General features: G+C 39.6%; 1 protein-coding gene across 4 annotated transcripts in view; it reads right to left on the reverse strand.

The window, feature by feature from the left end:
* The window catches only part of SRRM3 (serine/arginine repetitive matrix 3), a 371,076-nt gene extending 352,358 nt beyond the window's left edge, over nt 1-18,718 (reverse strand). For 3 of the 4 annotated variants that reach the window (XM_075852986.1, XM_075852985.1, XM_075852983.1), the window contains exon 1: nt 18,405-18,718. The gene's annotated coding sequence lies outside the window, so the exon portion shown is untranslated. The remainder of the gene's footprint in view (nt 1-18,404) is intronic. The other variant, XM_075852984.1, reaches the window with a different exon arrangement.
* Nucleotides 18,719-19,001: the final 283 nt, after the last annotated feature.

The following is a 19,001-nucleotide window of genomic DNA, read 5'->3' on the forward strand; positions in this document are numbered from 1 at the left end:
TTCCGTAAATCATATTAAAAAAAAGAAGCAATTATATTATATACAGTCATTTCATGTTTATCTGGAAACATATTCAAATGGTTCAAAATCCTATAAGAAAAAACACACTATTTTACATTTCTTTGATTTTATTTATATAGACAACTCCCCCCCCCCCCCCCCCTTCCTCGTGCTGCTCAATTGAAAGTAGTTGTATAGCTATGACCACGCCAGGGGACTATACCAAGGACTATGCCAATGAGATCATTCCAACAAATGTTTTTAGCCAACCTAATGAGGCTTTAATGTGCCCTCAGATGCCTTGTAAGAAAGCTACACTCTTTGTTGCCAAGTCAAGCATTACACTGATGCGGCTGAGTTTTAGTGTCCCTTTAGTAAATAGGAAATCACCACGGATAAAAAAAAAAAAGGTTGAACATGTTTCATAAACTCTTTAAAAGAAACCCAGAACCGTAGAAGGGAAGATTTTAAACAGAAAACACAGATTATACATTCCTAGAGCCTACATAACAATATTAAAGGAGTTGTCCGGTTTCTAATTTTTTTGTATAATTAAAAGTTATGCAATTTTCAAATATACTTTATGTATTTATTCCTCACGGTCGTCATTCAGTGGGAACATTCACTTTTTACTTCCAGTGAATAAGATTATGTCCATGGTCATGTGATGAACTCACAGGTGCACGGCTTGTTAGTTACAGTATGTGTTTTAGAACTGTGTCTTCTAACTATCCCGGCACCTGTGTGTCCATCACATGACCTTGGACAGAATTGTATCCACTGGAAGTAAACAATGAATGTTGATACTGGATAACAATGCTGGACCTTTGGGGCCCATTATTGTGTCAGAGCCTGGGCCCACAAGAGGAGACCCTAGTACTCTAGTATTCCAGTTAGACCCTTAAATTGGGCAATAATATGTATGGTCATCACTTACACAGATTCCTAATAGTAGTCCACAAATTGGCTTTTATTATAAATGTTTGCGGAGAAATACTGGCTTCATACAGCCATAATACGGCCGAATTTCAACGTTCCTACTGTGGTGCAACTCCTTCACCTACCACGGTTTTACTAAACAGAACTTAGATGAGGCTGTATCAGAGCTGTGAAACCAACCTAATATATGTAATTCACATCTAAGCAAGCGGATTTGTTTTCCATTTGGTTACAATTTTCTTCTGAATTCGTTAACATGAGTCAGTATGAATTTTTAAGCAGGTGTAACTTTGTGTGCTTTGTCACTGACGTTTCATTTGGCTATACATCAAAATTAGAGGAGGACACAAACCTGCCATTAGATATGTAGTATCATGTTGGCAGAATATTTTTATATGTATAAATCAGAAACAAATAATAACAAAAAACAAGATGGATACAAAGATACTGCATTAGATACTGCATCGAATATTTCAAATGGATGTTTTTATATACATGGGTTTTAACCCAGATTGAACCTTATCACCTATCCAAAGGATCTATTCAATCTTTTTCTACTTGGGCTCACCAACCAGAACATGGTCATTCATGTGCCTCCTGCTGAATTATTTACAAATTAACTGCAAAATCGTAAAGTGGCTAAGGCTTTATTCATACGATCGGGTGTCAATTCGGCCGTGAAAAACATACGTTTTTCATGACCGATCTGCACCAGTGCGGGACCCATTTTCACGGATCCCTCATAGACTTGAGTCTATTGAGGGATCAGGGAAAACAGGCAAAAATAGCACGTTATAAATTTTTCCCGGCCCGTTTACATGGTCTGTTAAAGAACTGGCCGTGTGAATAACCCCATAGATATGCATTGATTTCAATGCAGCCGCGTGACGGCCGTCACACACCCGAGTTTCCCTGTCATCTGAATAGAGTCTAAGAGAAATTATATGTTCCTGTACATTGCTTTCTTCTCGGATATTCCTCCAGCTTTGAGGATTTCTAATTTGTTCAGTCTTCTTCTCTAGAGATTCTTTTTGGAAAATAAATAGTTTGTTCGAAATTTCTTTCTTTTTTTTCTTTTAAGCATCAGGGTTTCTTGACAGCTACAAAAGTCTCTGGGGGCTATTTACTTAGAAAACAAATGTTCAGCAGCCCATAGAAAACAAGATAATCAGACATTTATTTTCATGCCCTTACTTCTAGGTGAAAGCTAATTGCCTAGCTACTCTGTATTGCCCATCTACATTTTGTTGGTAAATTTTCAGTGTATATACAGTACGAAAAGTAACAAAAGCCAGACTTCTGATATTATAGGGGTATCTGAAAGTAGGCCTACAAGGTACTTTGCATACAAGGGGCTTTAAAGGCATTTTCCATCAATTATATGTACAAATAATATGTTATGAGTTCTAAGACCGAGCTGCAGAAGCATGTTCACTTAGGGGCCACTTTCCTGTTAGGTACACTGCTGTATCCACCAGGATATATATCTAATCAGACAATTAAATGATAGTAAGAAGATAAAGTGATGTCAGTGACTTTGACCATGGCTGATGTCCTGGGACTTTCATGAACAAAAGTATAATTACAAAGAAAAAAACAAATACTCCAATAAATTCCAATTTGATGGGCTGTAAATGCGGATTCGGGGAATAGAGAATGGCCAGACTGGTTCACGACGACAAGCATTACAATAATGGTATACAGAAGAATATCAGCAAACACACGGCATGTCAAACCTTGGCTACAGCGGGCACGGTTTTGCAAAAAATAGAAAGTTAAAGATTTACAGAAGATGTTGAGGTATATTGAATCTCAGTTTCTGTCCATGTGGACAAAAGTGTTATAATTTAGAGTAGACAACATAAATTCATGGATCCCTCATGCTTTGCCCTAAGTTAACAGTAACGGCTGGTGGTGGTGCAGTGGCATGGGGAATGTATTCTTGGCAGACATTAGACCGCTTAATACAAATCTGAATTAAAAGCAAAAGCCATGTAGACTCTTTTTTTGGCCAAAGTCTATCCATCTTCTAATAGCTTCCAGCATTATAATGCACCTTGTTACAGAGCGCACATCATCTCAAGTTAGTACTATTAACATGACAAAAAGTTCAGTATTCTAGTGGCCTGCAGAGTCACCATATCTCAAGATAACAGAGCACCTCTAGGATGTGATGGAATGGGTGATTTACGGCAAACAAGTGCAGCATATCAACATAGACCAAAATCTCTAATGAATGATTCTAACACATTGTAGAATCCACGTCAATTCAGGTTGTTCTGAAGGCAAAGGAGGTTCTATCCACAACTAGAATGGTGTACCTAACCAATTCTCGGCTGAGTGGATATTACAAGGTTTCAGCTCTATTATCCGCAAATATAAAATCCTGTTGGACCTCTTTTACTTGCCCATTGATAACGTTAATGCTTCTACATGTCTAAAATCATTCAGATCAGTCATGATGTTTTAGGAGAACATTACAGACCCCTAACCAAGCAGTTTTGATACTTGTTTAGAACTGTAGCTTGTTTCATCCTCTCATAGTTCTTTGAATTACTATTAACCCTATATATAATTACTATATATAACAAAATTGTCCCTATATATTAGAATTGTCCTCTTGTGTAAAGTCTAGTAATATCTCTTTTACTCCTATTCTTACTTATTAGTATAGATGGAACAAGATACAGCAGCTAACAATGGCACTGGAAAGTTGTTCTTCTACCATTCGAGTCCCGGAACCAGCTGCTGCACTGAATCACTGTATAAATAATAGACACCATAGAAAAATGACAAATAGGACAATGCTGCAGGTAATTCATAGCCCCATAGTTTTAATTACTTCTACAATAAAAAGTGCATAATATGGCAGTGGCTTTGACTGGCAATATATTACAGTTGAGAGATCGCTATATTATCATCTCTTGCAGCCTCCTTAAAAATTCTGTGCTGCTTCTTTAATAGAAACACCGTCAGAGGCTTAACATTCACCATCTGTTCTTCCACCAATTACTACTGCAGGAACAACACACATCTAAGGCAGGGAAAATGACAGAACTGCTGTGCAACAAAAGGAGGCAAATATGTGCTCTGCTTTGGATCATAAAGTCCTCTATCAAAAACGCAATTTCACAGATACATCATAAAGCTTGAGAAGGATCGCTCAGTATCATTATGAACTCCCTGCTATTTGCCACGTTTCATATGTGACCAATGCATTGATGCAGGGAAAGGATTCACTGTGCTGCTCTCATTCTGCATCTTGACTACCAGTACTATCAGCTCCGAGCATTGTATGTCTAAAAGTTCTATCGAACAACAAGAAAAATGTCATTTTTGCTGGAAAATTACTGATGAAACATCAACTAAAGGTTAAACTGTCAACTATTACACGCTGGGGAGTTAATTGTAATATGATTTATTGCAAACTGTATCCACACATTAAATGTCATTATAAATAAACTCCTATTTATAAGAAAAGACAGGAAGCCAAATATAGGCACCTGAAATTCATAATACTTTTCTTAAAGAAGATTTATAAACATAAGTTATACATACATGCTATTCTTTTAATAGCATGGGGTAACCGACTAAGGCCTCACACACACAAACATGTATGAACTCGTAATACTCATACTCGCACCTATAGACTGCGATGAGACTATATTGTAACTCTGTGTGCCTCCAATTTTATACCATGGTCTGGTACACAGATGGTTTTTTTTCTTACAAATTGATACAAAATCTGTGAGAAAACAAATCGTGGCATGCTCCAATGCATGCAGTATTCTGAAGGTATTCTCCCCTAGGCACATCGCTTCTAGTAGAGAAGACGGTGAATCACGGAGGCTCCATACAGCAGCACATCAAGTATCTATGTCTCTCTAAAATATAACCATAGGGACCCCAAAACTCTATGCACAATACTTTTCCGTGTGCGTGAACCCTAAGGCTCTGTCTATTTTAAAACAAGCCATGGCAAATATGATGGAAAGGTCTTGCAACGGATCCTGCTGGATCTCTAGCCAGTAAAGACCAAAGACAACTGAACATGTTTGTTTGCCGGGGATGACATGGGCACAAACAGTTCCAAATGGGGCTGCTGTATAAAAAAAAAGTTAGCACTACACTTATGTAATGTGTTAGTATTGTCTCTAACTAAAAAAACATCTTCAAGGGAGGCTCCAGGCATTGTGGCTAATGCATACTATGTATAACACAGTGCATGAATAAATGCTGGTAGTTCTTCTTATGTCATCAGGACAGGCTCGTTTAACTAAAAGTTCAACAAACTTCTGATATGTCATAGTGACATGTCAGAAGTTTTGATTGGTGGGGGTCCGAGCACTGAGACCCAGACCGATCGCTAAAATGAAGCGGCAGTGAGCGCTCGGGTGAGCACTGAGTGGCTACGTTTCTGTTTGGCTTTTTCTGTAAATCGATGTAGCGGTGTACGGACTCTATGAGCCCGTACACCGGTGCATCGGCTTTACGGAAAAAGCCAATCAGAAACGAAGCGGCTCAGCGCTCTTACGAGCTTTTCTGCAGCTTCGTTTTAGCGATCGGTCTTGGTCTCAGTGCTCGGACCCCCACCAATCAAAACTTCTGACATGTCACTATGACATGTCAGAAGTTTGTTGAACGTTTAGTTACCCTTTAAGAAAGGGACATCTATACTTACATAGCCCCATAACGGGATTTATTGACTGTACTGTAATACTCAGGTATGGATAAGAAGAGTTCATATAAAAAACAACTATAAGGAACTCGCAGAAACAATTTGCACAGTGAGACAATGTTTACTGTAAGGTCCACCCTATCATGATAGTATAGGGACAACAATACCAGTGACATTTGTTCTCAATGCCAATGTAAATATATGTGAATATTCTTCACATAACGCATGCTAAGGGTACATTTTAGCTTTGATAAAGAAATAAACGCTCAGCTAAAATATTCTTATTCTTGTTTTTCATATGACTGATATAAGTGGATTTAGTACAAGAAGAACTTGTACTAAACAAAAAGGACTGCATGTGGAGAGCACAGAGCACCGTGCAACAAAACTACCAATGCCAGTACAGAAATGCTATTCACTCTCTTACTGAAGCATACAATAAATACTGATTTAAAAAAACATCAACAAAAGACAAAAACCGTAGCAAAAGCAGTGTCCCAAAAACTGAAAATTAGTGACCCCGATTATACATATCAAACTGGTAGTATAGCATAGCATGCTGTAAATTATAGGAGTATTTTAAGGCATTTAAGAAGGTAATATGACTTGTTCACATTTGGACTATGTTTACACATTGTTTCGAAAATTAGCGGCAGTAATCCACAGCTGAAAATCTTGGATATCTGCGGCAGATTGGCCAGTGGATCCACACGCGGATGGAGCAAATTTTTGGTGTGAATTCTGCACTGATATTCCCCAACAAAGCACAGTACATTGAAAGTTTTGTAAAACCCTATTCACATGTAGTAGAAAAAAACTGTGTGGATTTCAGTGCATGCGCTCTATCTATTGTAGCAGATTTTTTGTCTAGATTTTCCATCCATTGTATCGTGAGGGATATAAACCGATCAGATAGACAGACAGGCAGGCGGACGGACGGACAGATCTATACATGGCGGTCAGCTAAGGCATTAACATGATTAAGGTAATATAAGATTCAGCTGGGTATGAAGTTTACAATATATAAAATGAATATAAAAACTTACAATATTTGATTATAAAAATATGCAAATTTGATTGTAATCAATTCTATGTGTTTGGACCTTTTTAAACTGTGCTGAAGACATGAAATCTATACTCAAAACTGTGTTTGTTTGCTTGCTATGTAAGGAATTATCTACCATACAATTCTGTTACTTGTCCATTTGCAACACACCTGTGGCTACAGAAGTCCTGGTGACCTTCAGGTTATGGCTACATCAGCTTCCTATCCTAAAAAGGACAACCGCTTGTCAATGTCCTTCTGCACTGTAACTGTTTACAGAAAGGTGCCACGCAATGTAATTCTAAGGATGTATGGTATGCGCAATTGATACCGAGGTGTAACCCAACCTTTATTTTAGAGTAAGTGTAACATCTACGCACACTAGTCATCCATATGACCTTGTTCAGTATGAAGTTTACCTTTGTCTCCCTCTTTTCAACCTATCTATACTATAAAAGTGAAATGTCTATTTGTCTGTCCTCTATAGGCATCCAAACACCTGAATCATTTGACCTCAAATTTGGCATATAGGTACATCTGATGTCCAGGAAGGTTTTCGTAAAGGTCTCAACCTTGCCGTTGTTATCTGTTATCAGTCATGTCTGTTTGTCTGTACTCTATAGGCAACAAAATGCCTGAATCATTTGACGCCAAATTTGGCAAGTAGGTACATTGGGTGTCCAGGAAGTTTTTCGTAAAGGTCCCGACCTTATGGTTGTTCTCTGTTATGAGCTATTATCACAGGATCACGATCCAATACTATAAAAGCGAATGCAGACATTCTCTTTTATAGTATAGATATTTTTATCTGGCAGTAGCAGGTAGTGCACTTTACTAGATTATCCTAGATGGGGAGGTACAGTGGAACGGTTGCCCATAGCAACCAATCAGGTTACTACTTTCATTTTCAAAAAGGGACCTTGAAAAGATAAGCACTGAATTAGTGCACTTTACTAGATAATCCTAGCTGCTCGAGCTGCTGAAACTCCTCAGCAAACTCAGACCCGGCTTTCTCTCAGAAACAGATCAGACAGGTGGCTCTCAGAAGCGCAGAGACTCCTGCCCAAACCCAGGCCAGAAAGCAAACTGATAGAGCACATCATGTTCAGCGTGCTAATGAATGGGCTTTCATGCATGATGCTGCCTTCAATTATGATCCAACCATATCCTATGGCCAACATAGATTGGTTGTGATTGGCAAAATAGAGGTTTTGTTCACTTTACGTGCTATGGAACCATAAGGCTGGGTTCACACGACCTATTTTCAGACGTAAACGAGGCGTATTATGCCTCGTTTTACGTCTGAAAATAGGGCTACAATACGTCGGCAAACATCTGCCCAATCATTTGAATGGGTTTGCCGACGTACTGTGCAGACGACCTGTCATTTACGCGTCGTCGTTTGACAGCTGTCAAACGGCGACGCGTAAAAATACAGCCTCGTAAAAAGAAGTGCAGGACACTTCTTTCAGACGTAATTTGAGCCGTACTTCATTGAACTCAATGAAGCACAGCTCAAAATTTAAGGCTGTCAGACAAGCCTCGCAAAATACGAGGAAGAGCTTTTACGGCTGAAACGGGGCAGCTGTTTTCTCCTGAAAACAATCTGTCTTTTCAGACGTAAATGCCTGCTATCGTGTGCACATACCCTTAGACCGAAAACTGAGAGACTTAAGAGATAAAATCCAACTAATGGGTGGGGCTTTGTTCTCGCTTGCAGGTGACTTCAGGCAGACCTTGCCTATAATACCAAAGGGAACCATGGCTGATTAGCTGAATGCATGCCTTAAGGCATCTGCGCTCTGACATCAGGTTTAGAGGCCTACTCTGACAACCAACATGAGATCAAATATTTTTGGAGATGAATCTGCTCATCAATTCTCCCAATTTCTTCTCATGCTTGGCAATGGTGTATTCCAACAAGATGCAGGTGGCAATATACCACTTATTACTGATTTCTGCAGGACTGTAAAGTCACCAGAGCACCTCAAAAGAGCAGTGTTTCCTAACATTGGCATTCAGTTTAACAAAGGAGGGACTCTTTACCATGATTGGATATGTAAGAGAGGTATTTTGGCTCCAAGTAATGATGCGGTAAACACAATCAACTTGCAAATTCTTAATGAGTTGCCAGGATTAGTTTATTCTTGCAACTTCATTGACACCACAATAGATTCAGAACAGATAGTGCTGTACCCAGTTGAGTTTTTAAAGATCCAACTGGCATGCCTCCTCATCACTTGGATCTAAAGGTTGGTGTTCCAGTTATTCTCTTGAGAAATCTGGATGCACCAAGACTGTAATGGAAGCAGGATTTGCATTAAAACTTGCCATCCCCACGCGCTTGAAGTAACCATCCACTGGATGTGCTGCTGGAGCAGAAGTTTTTATTTCATGAATTCCACAGAATAACTCAGATGACACAATGCCTTTTAAACTATTACAGTTTCCAGTTAAGCTATCGTTTGAAATCCCGATAAATAAGGTCCAAGGCCAATCATTGCAGTTGGCTGGCATAAATATGGACTCTGCATGTTTCTCGCATGGACAATTGTATGTTGCCTGCTCCGGAGTTCGATCAGGTAAAAATCTTAATGTCTATGCACCTGGCATTAAAACTGCCAATGTTTATCAACAGGCACTGTCATAATGTCTTATAAGTCCATCTCCTACCAGTTTAGCTGTTAGGTATTTAGGAGGGTAAAATGAAGTGAACAGTGTGTAATTGCCAGGGTGTATAGGGCTACTAGCGATTTCCCCATAAACAAAAAAATTGGGACATGAATTGGCTTCTTGGGAACCCTTGGAACCAATCCAGTGAACAAACAGTCAGACCCACACTTTATACCCAGGCAGCGCTGGGTAATTTTTCTAGATGTATATAAATATAAAACAATACATAGACTAAGTTCCTTTATCACTGGTTCTAATTAAATAAACAATAAATCTACTCCCAAGGCTCGAATTCAATGTCACCCAGTTCTCAGATACGTAATGTAGGGACTCTAATGTACCAAATATATACGATATTATACTGTATTCGACGAGATATACACCGATTAGCCAAAAGATTACCACCACTAACAGGTGAAGTGAATAACATTGATTATCTTGTTACAATGGCGCCTGACAAGGTGTGGGATATATTAGGCAACAAGTAAACAGTCAATTCTTGAAGTTGATGTGTTGGAAGCAGGAAAATTGGACAAGCAAAAGGATCTGAGCCACTTTGACAGGGACCAAATTATGATGGCTAGACGACTACGTCAGAGTATCTCCAAATGGCAGGTCTGGTGGGGTATTCCTAGTATGCAGTGATTAATACCTAACAAAAGTGGTCCAAGGAAGGACAAACAGTGAACCAGCAATTAGGTGATGGGTGCTCAAGGCTCATTAATGCTCATTAATTGCTGAAAATGTTAACGCGATGATAGAAATTTGTCAGAATGCACAGTGCATCTCAGCTTGCTGCGTTTGGGGCTGCGTAGCCGCAGCGCTGGTGAGACTGCCCATGCTGACACCTATCCGCTGCGAAAAACTGCAGCACTTAACCGGCAAGCTAGCAGACCGGCCTCCTGAGATGATGTCTCATCCCAGGAGACCGCTGCAGCCTGTGATTGGGATGAAGCGTCATCCCAGGAGGCCGGCGCTCTGACGTCATCCAGGCCAGCCTCCTGGGATGACGTTTCATCCATGTGACCACCGCTACAGCCTGTGATTGGCTGCAGCGGCAGTCACATGAGATGAAGCGTTATCCCAGGAGGATGAAATACAGATTACAAGGTAAGTTTAATAGGTTTTTTTCTGAGTTCCGCGAATCCGCTGCAAAAAATGGAACAACTGCTATTTAATATTGATTTACATCCCCATTGAATTCAGCTTTTACGTAAAGACAATTGACATGCTGCGAAATGAATTTCCGCGTCACAGGTCAATTTCTGAGCGGTACTGGTCAATGTTCAATCTCATCCACTTTGCTGCTACTGTATTTGCTGCGGATTTTCCGCAACGGATTCCGTCGCGGAAAATCCGCAGTATTTACGCAACATCTGAAATGGCCCTAACTGTTAGCCATAATCATCAACAGTAAAAGAAAAAACTGCTGGAAATAGATCACACTGGGTGTAATGAATCTATATAATATATGAGTTTCACTTTTTGAATCGAATTACTGAAATAAATTAACTTTTTTATGATATTCTAATTTATTGAGAAGGACTGGTATATATATATATATATATATATATATATATATATAAAAATATATAAAAAAGAAGTAAAAAAGAAGCTCCTTTTCTAAAATCCGTGTAATCAGGGTGCAATATTCCTGTGTGGACACATTACCAGTGTCCCTAGATACTTAGTCAAAAACTCCAAAATACAAGACAGCACTCCCTCAGTCTTGAGAAAGGCCCCATGGAGTAGGGCTAAAATGTCACATGTGGTGAATAAACCCACTTTTTTCACTAGTTGAGGAGTGCTGTCTCGTATTTTGATGTATGCTGTAAAGAATATACCGTACCAGATATATACACTAGAGCAGCAATTCCCAAACTGTGGGTCGCGACCCTCTGCGGAGGTCGTGTGAAGACGAAGACCTCTGGGAGTTTGCGAGCCACGAACCAATGTCCTGGTTTCTACTGTATCTGCGTCAGTTACAGTTGAATTCAATGTTGGAGCAAGGAGCAGACGGCTCACTGCTCCAGCATTCACTATGCCGAGAGCGGCTCGCCACAGACAGGTGTGATGTAGTGACGTCATCACGCCTGTCTGTGCCAAGCCACACACTGCACATTCCAGAGGAGCAGAAGGATCTCCACCACTTGTCGTGGGAACGGGAATAGGTGAGTAATTATTTGATTATTTTTTATTAGGCAGTATGGAGGCATTATACTGAGTATGGCGGACAGCTATGGGGCAATATACTGAATAAAGGCAGCTATGGGGGCAGCTTTAGGGGCAATATTCTGTGTAGGTAGGCACTATAAAGGTATTATACTGTGTGGGGTAAAATAAGAGGTCATTATACTGTGTGGGGGGCCCGTTGGGTTGGGGCTCACTCAGAGTGTTTCACCCCCAAGTGCAAAACCCCAAGCTTCGTATATGATGGCCACTGATGAACAGGTCTGGTCACATGACCTAAAATCAGCAGGGATAGCTGGGCCTCAGCGACGAACAGCAGTAGGATAACTTGAACTCACCCCATTCCCTGCCCGCATGTTGTTTTCAATGTTGTAGGAACTTATTTTTCGAATTGAGCTAAGTACCAGCATCTAACTACGAATGATGATGACATACATCAGACAAAATGGGGTTAATTACGGTAGTGTGGAGTCCCAAACAAAAGTCTCAGCCAAAAGTGGGTTCCGGCCTCAGAAAGTTTGGGAACCACTGCTCTAGAGACTAGATATATACTTTGGAGACTGTACTATATCAAATATATACTGTAGAGAATGTACTGCACCAGATATATACTGCGGAGACTAGATATATACTGTAGATACTATACTGTACCAGATACATACTGTAGAGACTAGATAAATACTATAGATACTATACTGCACCAGATATATACTTTAGAGACTTAATATATACTGTAGATACTATACTGTACCAGATGTATACTGTAGAGAATCTACTATACCAAAGGTCTACTGTAGATGACAGCTGTAACCTCTACACTCTCGGTAGAACATGTAAATAATATATATCCTGCACAGAAAGTATATATATATATATATATATATATATACACACACTACCGTTCAAAAGTTTGGGGTCCACCGGACAATTTTGTGTTTTCCATAAAAACTCACACTTATATTTATCAAATGAGTTGCAAAATGACTAGAAAATATAGTCAAGACATTGACAAGGTTAGAAATAATGATTTTTATTTCAAATAATAATTTTCTCCTTCAAACTTTGCTTTCATCAAAGAATTCTCCATTTGCAGCAATTACAGCATTGCAGACCTTTGGCATTCTAGCTGTTAATTTGCTGAGGTAATCGGGAAAACTTTCACCCCATGCTTCCAGAAGCCCCTCCCACAAGTAGGATTGGCTTGATGGGCACTTCTAGCGTACCATACGGTCAAGCTGCTCCCACAACAGCTCTATGGGGTTGAGATCTGGTGACTGCGCTGGCCACTCCATTACAGATAGAATACCAGCTGCCTGCTTCTTCCCTAAATAGTTTTTGCATAATTTGGAGGTGTGCTTTTTGTCATTGTCTTGTTGTTGGATGAAATTGGCTCCAATCAAGCGCTGTCCACAGGGTATGGCATGGCGTTGCAAAATGGAGTGATAGCCTTCCTTAGTCAAAATCCCTTTTACCTTGTACAAATCTCCCACTTTACCAGCACCAAAGCAACCCCAGACCATAACATTACCTCCACCATGCTTGACAGATGGCGTCAGGCACTCTTCCAGCATCTTTTCAGTTGTTCTGCGTCTCACAAATGTTCTTCTGTGTGATCCAAACACCTCAAACTTCGATTCGTCTGTCAATAACACTTTTTTCCAATCTTCCTCTGTCCAATGTCTGTGTGCTTTTGCCCATATTAATCTTTTCCTTTTATTAGCCAGTCTCAGATATGGCTTTTTCTTTGCCACTCTGCCCTGAAGGCCAGCATCCCGGAGTCGCCTCTTCACTGTAGACGTTAACACTGGCGTTTTGCTGGTACTATTTAATGAAGCTGCCAGTTGAGGACCTGTGAGGCGTCTATCTCTCAAACTAGAGGCTCTAATGTACTTGTCTTGTTGCTCAGTTGTGCAGCGGGGCCTCCCACTTCTCTTTCTACTCTGGTTAGAGCCTGTTTGTGCTGTCCTCTGAAGGGAGTAGTAGACACCGTTGTAGGAAATCTTCAGTTTCTTGGCAATTTCTCACATGGAATAGCCTTCATTTCTAAGAACAAGAATAGATTGTCGAGTTTCACATGAAAGCTGTCTTTTTCTAGCCATTTTGAGAGTTTAATCGAACCCACAAATGTAATGCTCCAGATTCTTAACTAGCTCAAAGGAAGGTCAGTTTTATAGTTCCTCTAAACAGCAAAACTGTTTACAGCGGTGCTAACATAATTGCACAAGGGTTTTCAAGTGTTTTCTAATCATCCATTAGCCTTCTAACACAGTTAGCAAACACAATGTACCATTAGAACACTGGAGTGATGGTTGCTGGAAATGGGCCTCTATACACCTATGTAGATATTGCATTAAAAACCAGACGTTTGCAGCTAGAATAGTCATTTAGCACATTAACAATGTATAGAGTGCATTTCTGATTAATTTAATGTTATCTTCATTGAAAAGAACTGTGCTTTTCTTTCAAAAATAAGGAAATTTCTAAGTGACCCTAAACTTTTGAACGGTAGTGTATATATATATATATATATATATATATATATATAAACCTTTAATACAGAACATGTAAGTTCTAGATGTCCTGGTAGTAGAAGTTATGAAGGTATATGAAGTTTTGCAAATCCACAATAGTCTAACTGTATCACCTTAATAGATCAGAAAAAGGTTCTGCCAATTCTCCATAATCATAACAACCTACTGTCAAATTGCCTGTCACAGCTAATTCAGCCCTGAACAAAGTCAAAGTCTTATTTCCCATTCATCTGCACACACATCTCCTTACCTGTAACTGAATCAGTAATAAGCCTTTTATTTCATTAACAATTTGTACCTTGTCTACTACCTCGGGCAGTAAAAAACAGATATGGACATTCACGTTTTACGAGGAGCAGAAATAAACCATCATTACATTACATTATGCAAATCTGTCAATTCATACAACTGGAAGACAATTGAAGATATGAATAGTGAATCTCTCAGCTTCCGTTTTAGCTAAATTCTCTGTATCCTGCGACAATATTTAATATGTGACATAAAATGAAACATATAGTAAGCAGGTCAACGATCATTATTTAAGAGGAAAAAAATCCTAGTGTTTTTTTTTTTAATAAGGCTCTAACCCTGGTCTACCCTAAAGTCGAATCTTATCTACACTTGCTATGCAGTGAAATGCAGCTATTATTCTCTGCAAGCCGTCATATCATTCTGAAGCGGATCTGGAGTTCCTCTAGGCGCGGGGGCCCTATGACTATTGGCAGCCATGATGGAATGGTGCCCGCTTCATTGTAGATCACAAGGCAAAGCAGAAGTGCTGCTCAGGGTTATCTGCCAGATTGTCCTACAAGGTCTGGAGCCATAAGTCCATGCCTCCTGGTACAGTGACATGTGGATACATATCACTTTTTTTGCTTGTATTTTTTTTATTGTCTCACGTACATCCAGTTCTAGCCCCTCCAGATACATTTATAATATGGATGTGAACTATATCAGCACCACACAACTGAGCTATAATAATACTCCAGATATGTGGTATATAATAATAACAAAGCAGTTCAGGGTTTTGTAATGTATCACAGATTTCATTGAATACTTTTTGCACTTTTAGGACAGAAACATATGGTTACCCCAGCTCAAAGGTTGTTTAGCTGCTTTATAAGCTTAAGGGCTTATGCACATGGGCAAATACTTGTCTCTGATGTTTTAACAGAGGGTTTTTTTCTTACAGATTAATATGGAATCCATGAGAAAAAGAAATAGTGCCATGTTCCGCCGTATGCCTTATTACGGAGGTATTCTGTGTGCATGTGGCCTTTATGCCAGATATACATCACTTTATACATCACTGAGGATCAAGTTAAAAGTCTAAGTGGCAGACAAACTATATCGGGCATCATGCAATAACGAAAGCAGGCAAATACTGGAACAGCTACCCATAGCAACCAATAAAAACCCAGCTTTTTGCCATTGCAGGTTAGAAAATGAAATATTTGATCTGATTGGTAGCTATGAGTAACTGCTCTATATTTTGTGTGTCGCCTCTTTTATCATGATGTTGGGTAAAACAAAAAAATCCATGACTGTTTTCTTAAATTTCCTGGGGATTTTAAAAAATGTGCCCTCATCCCTATTCACTGTGATAACATATGGAGGTGGAGAACATGTGATTACTGATGGACCTACAGACAATGCTGATGTTTTATTTATGGAGATGTGTCACCAAGTGTGTGGTAAAGCAACTATTAGTTATGCTCAATCCCAGGCAGCTGCAAGGACAAGCAGAGGGGAGTAATATGCTCTAGACAGAATACTCTCTCCTGGCACTGAACCCCATTGTTTGCAATGCATAATACCCTGTAAACAAAGCAAATAAGTCTGCTGACAGATTCACTTTAATTGTAAACTAATATCAAGCTCAATATCTGCAAAAATATGAAGGACAAACATTGAGGGTGAAAACCACTACACCTCGCAATACCTGTCTTTTATTATTTATAAGATCATTAAACATGCAAAATGCTTCATTTTTATGACAAAAGGAAGCAGATAGGAAAAACTAAACTGGATTTAAACAGACAGTGATAGAGAGATAGAGAGAGAGATAGATAGAGAGAGAGAGAGAGAGAGAGAGAGAGAGAGAGAGATAGATAGATAGATAGACTAATGTAGAGCTCATTCTTAATGCATAGGGAAATTGTGAAAGAAAAAAGAAAGAAAGATAAATTTGATATTATTATAATGAATAAAAATGCATAGGGAAATTGTGATGATATGAATTATAATTAATAATTGTTGACCTGTCACATATCTATAGCCAGTATTAAATGGCCGTTGTACAAGTGCAGTATCTTCAGCTGCTATTACCTCCTGCCGCACACCTGGACACCGCAGAATGTTCCTCAGAACAACCTCTAGATCTCAGTAAAATAAAGACATGCAGCCCTGTGTAGACATATGTGAATCTGTTGATAGAAAGCATTTAGTTGCTATGTGTCTGTATTAGTCACAATAAAGAGTCATTTTCCCACTCAGCCAGATATGGAAAGACAGAGATTTTTTTTCTAATAAACATTTATGTGGGCAATGAAAGTGGAGTTTCTATATCCGTTTACTACACAGTACCAACCATCATGATTGTAGAAATGTCGTTATACAGAATAAAGACAATAGTCACATCCACAAACAAAACTGCACCATGAAATCCTTGCGATGTACATAAATAGCATGTGAACGGGTGTAGCAGAGCTGAATTTGTAATATCACCATTATTTTGAGCACCATAGGAATGTTCACCGAGTGAAGACAGATGATAGAAAACCACCATAACAGATAATATCCCACTGAGTTGTGCCAAGTGTGAAACTCATCTTTGCTACACTGACAAGCCACATAGGAATCACTTAAAATGCACAGATTCCTAACATGAAAATCATAAACAATATGACCATTTTCCCAAAAGTGAATAATCCTATAAATAATGATGGTTTAATATATTGTTCCAAACACTGACTGTTCTTACTGAGATATTAAACCAGGGATAGGACATTATATGTTATTTACATGGTCACTAAACATCCATAATAACATGTATCTATGCGGTAAATAAGCAATATCTGGCGTGTAGGTTTGCCAGGGGTTAAGATTAACACTATGATGGACTGTATTAATCTCTCATTCTAATTATAGCTAAACGAATACTGTGCTGCTAATAGCAATTCCTACCTGCGATTCACTAGATTCCAAAACGCATTGGGGCTTATGTATAGAAAGGTCACCGGTGAATGAAGCCTTACAAAATGGAGCAGATGCCGGCACCATATGCATAGACGCTGCTGAGACATTTCTGCTGCTCTTACACTTGTGATGAAAACTTTTCATGACGTGACGGCCATTGTGCGATATAGGCAGGTAACGCTTTCTGGCCTGTTCAAGTACGTTCATTTGTGTACAACAATATATAGCTGTATGTTCCTCCAATATTGTGCTACATGTCATACAGCAAAGACATTTTCACCAGATAAAGATGTCCAGAAAAGAGTTTAATATATAACCCTAATATGTATTCACTAATTGTTTATGAATTGGTGCTACTGGTTGATATGACCAAGGGTTAATAATGTAATGCTAAATTAGATATAAGATTATAGGATAGATAGATAGATAGATAGATAGATAGATAGATAGATAGATAGATAGATAGATAGATAGATAGATAGATAGATAGATAGATAGATAGATAGATAGATAGATAGATATGAGATAGATAGATAGATATGAGATAGATAGATATTAGATAGATAGATAGATAGATAGATAGATAGATAGATAGATAGATAGATAGATAGATAGATAGATAGATAGATAGATAGATAGATAGATAGATAGATGTAATATATATTGTCCCTCTCGATGAGCAGCAGCCAGCAGTGACTACTTGAGTGACCCATGGCGCAGCCCCTCCTTAGACCAGTGCCCTCTGTGGGCTCAGAGCTGGGCAGTAAAGTATAAAGTACTATATGAGTCAGTAGTACAACACTGTGGACCCCACTTCTTCATGTCATTGTGAGACGGAAGTTTTCCTGCATTCGCAGCATTATTATTTACCAGCCCCCATCCTTCACCTCCCAGTAAAATAAATGTGTAAATTATTTAGGATGATATATGATCCCCTCCGCGGCTCCAGCCATCTGTTCTCCCCCTACATCCATAAGGTCAAGAAGCCCACTCCCCTCATGTAAGAGATGACACTGGCATGTGGGTATACAGCACTTGGAATCTCCCCAGGAGGTGAGGCGAACACCCTGCCCATCCATCCGCTATGTCTTCTCCCCAGCCCTTTGTGTTAAGGCTGCAGCAGTCGGGGTACAATAGCCTGGGTACTCACCGGTGATTGCAGCGTTTAACGTTATGTAAACAGTGGCAGCCCTCCCCTTCCCATGTCTTCAGAGGGCCATTAGGCTCTTGGGTCTCACCTCGGATCAGGATCCCGTGTCTTGGCTGCAGCCTCAGGATGCTCAGCAGTGTTATTGTCAGCGCTGCTGCTCTGGCTGCCGGCTGCTGGCTGTGCTGCTATTGGTGTTACGGCGCAGGTGCAGGTCAGCGCTTCGAGGATGGGAAAGTATGGAAGTCAATGTGCAGCTATAACTGGACCCGTCTTCTCCAAAGCTCTAGAAAAGCCCTTGTCGCTGCTGAAGTGCTGGACAGCTCATTACCATAGACACACTCGAGCGAAACCGAGCGCCTCAAGCATTTCTCTTCCCCACAGCGCCACCTAGAATGAAGGAGTGGCCAAGCAGCCGAGTACTGCATTTCATCGCCACAAATACTGTATACTGGTGAAATGAGCGATGTACAGAGGCATGCAAACTGCAAAATATAAACTTACATACACCAATCTAGAAGTATGCTTTATAACGAAAATCTTTGAAGCCTGGTACCTATATACCTATATCCATAAATGCTTTGCCTCCACATAATTTGC

Source organism: Rhinoderma darwinii, chromosome 2 (genome assembly GCF_050947455.1).
Source record: "Rhinoderma darwinii isolate aRhiDar2 chromosome 2, aRhiDar2.hap1, whole genome shotgun sequence".
Lineage (NCBI taxonomy): Eukaryota > Metazoa > Chordata > Amphibia > Anura > Rhinodermatidae > Rhinoderma > Rhinoderma darwinii.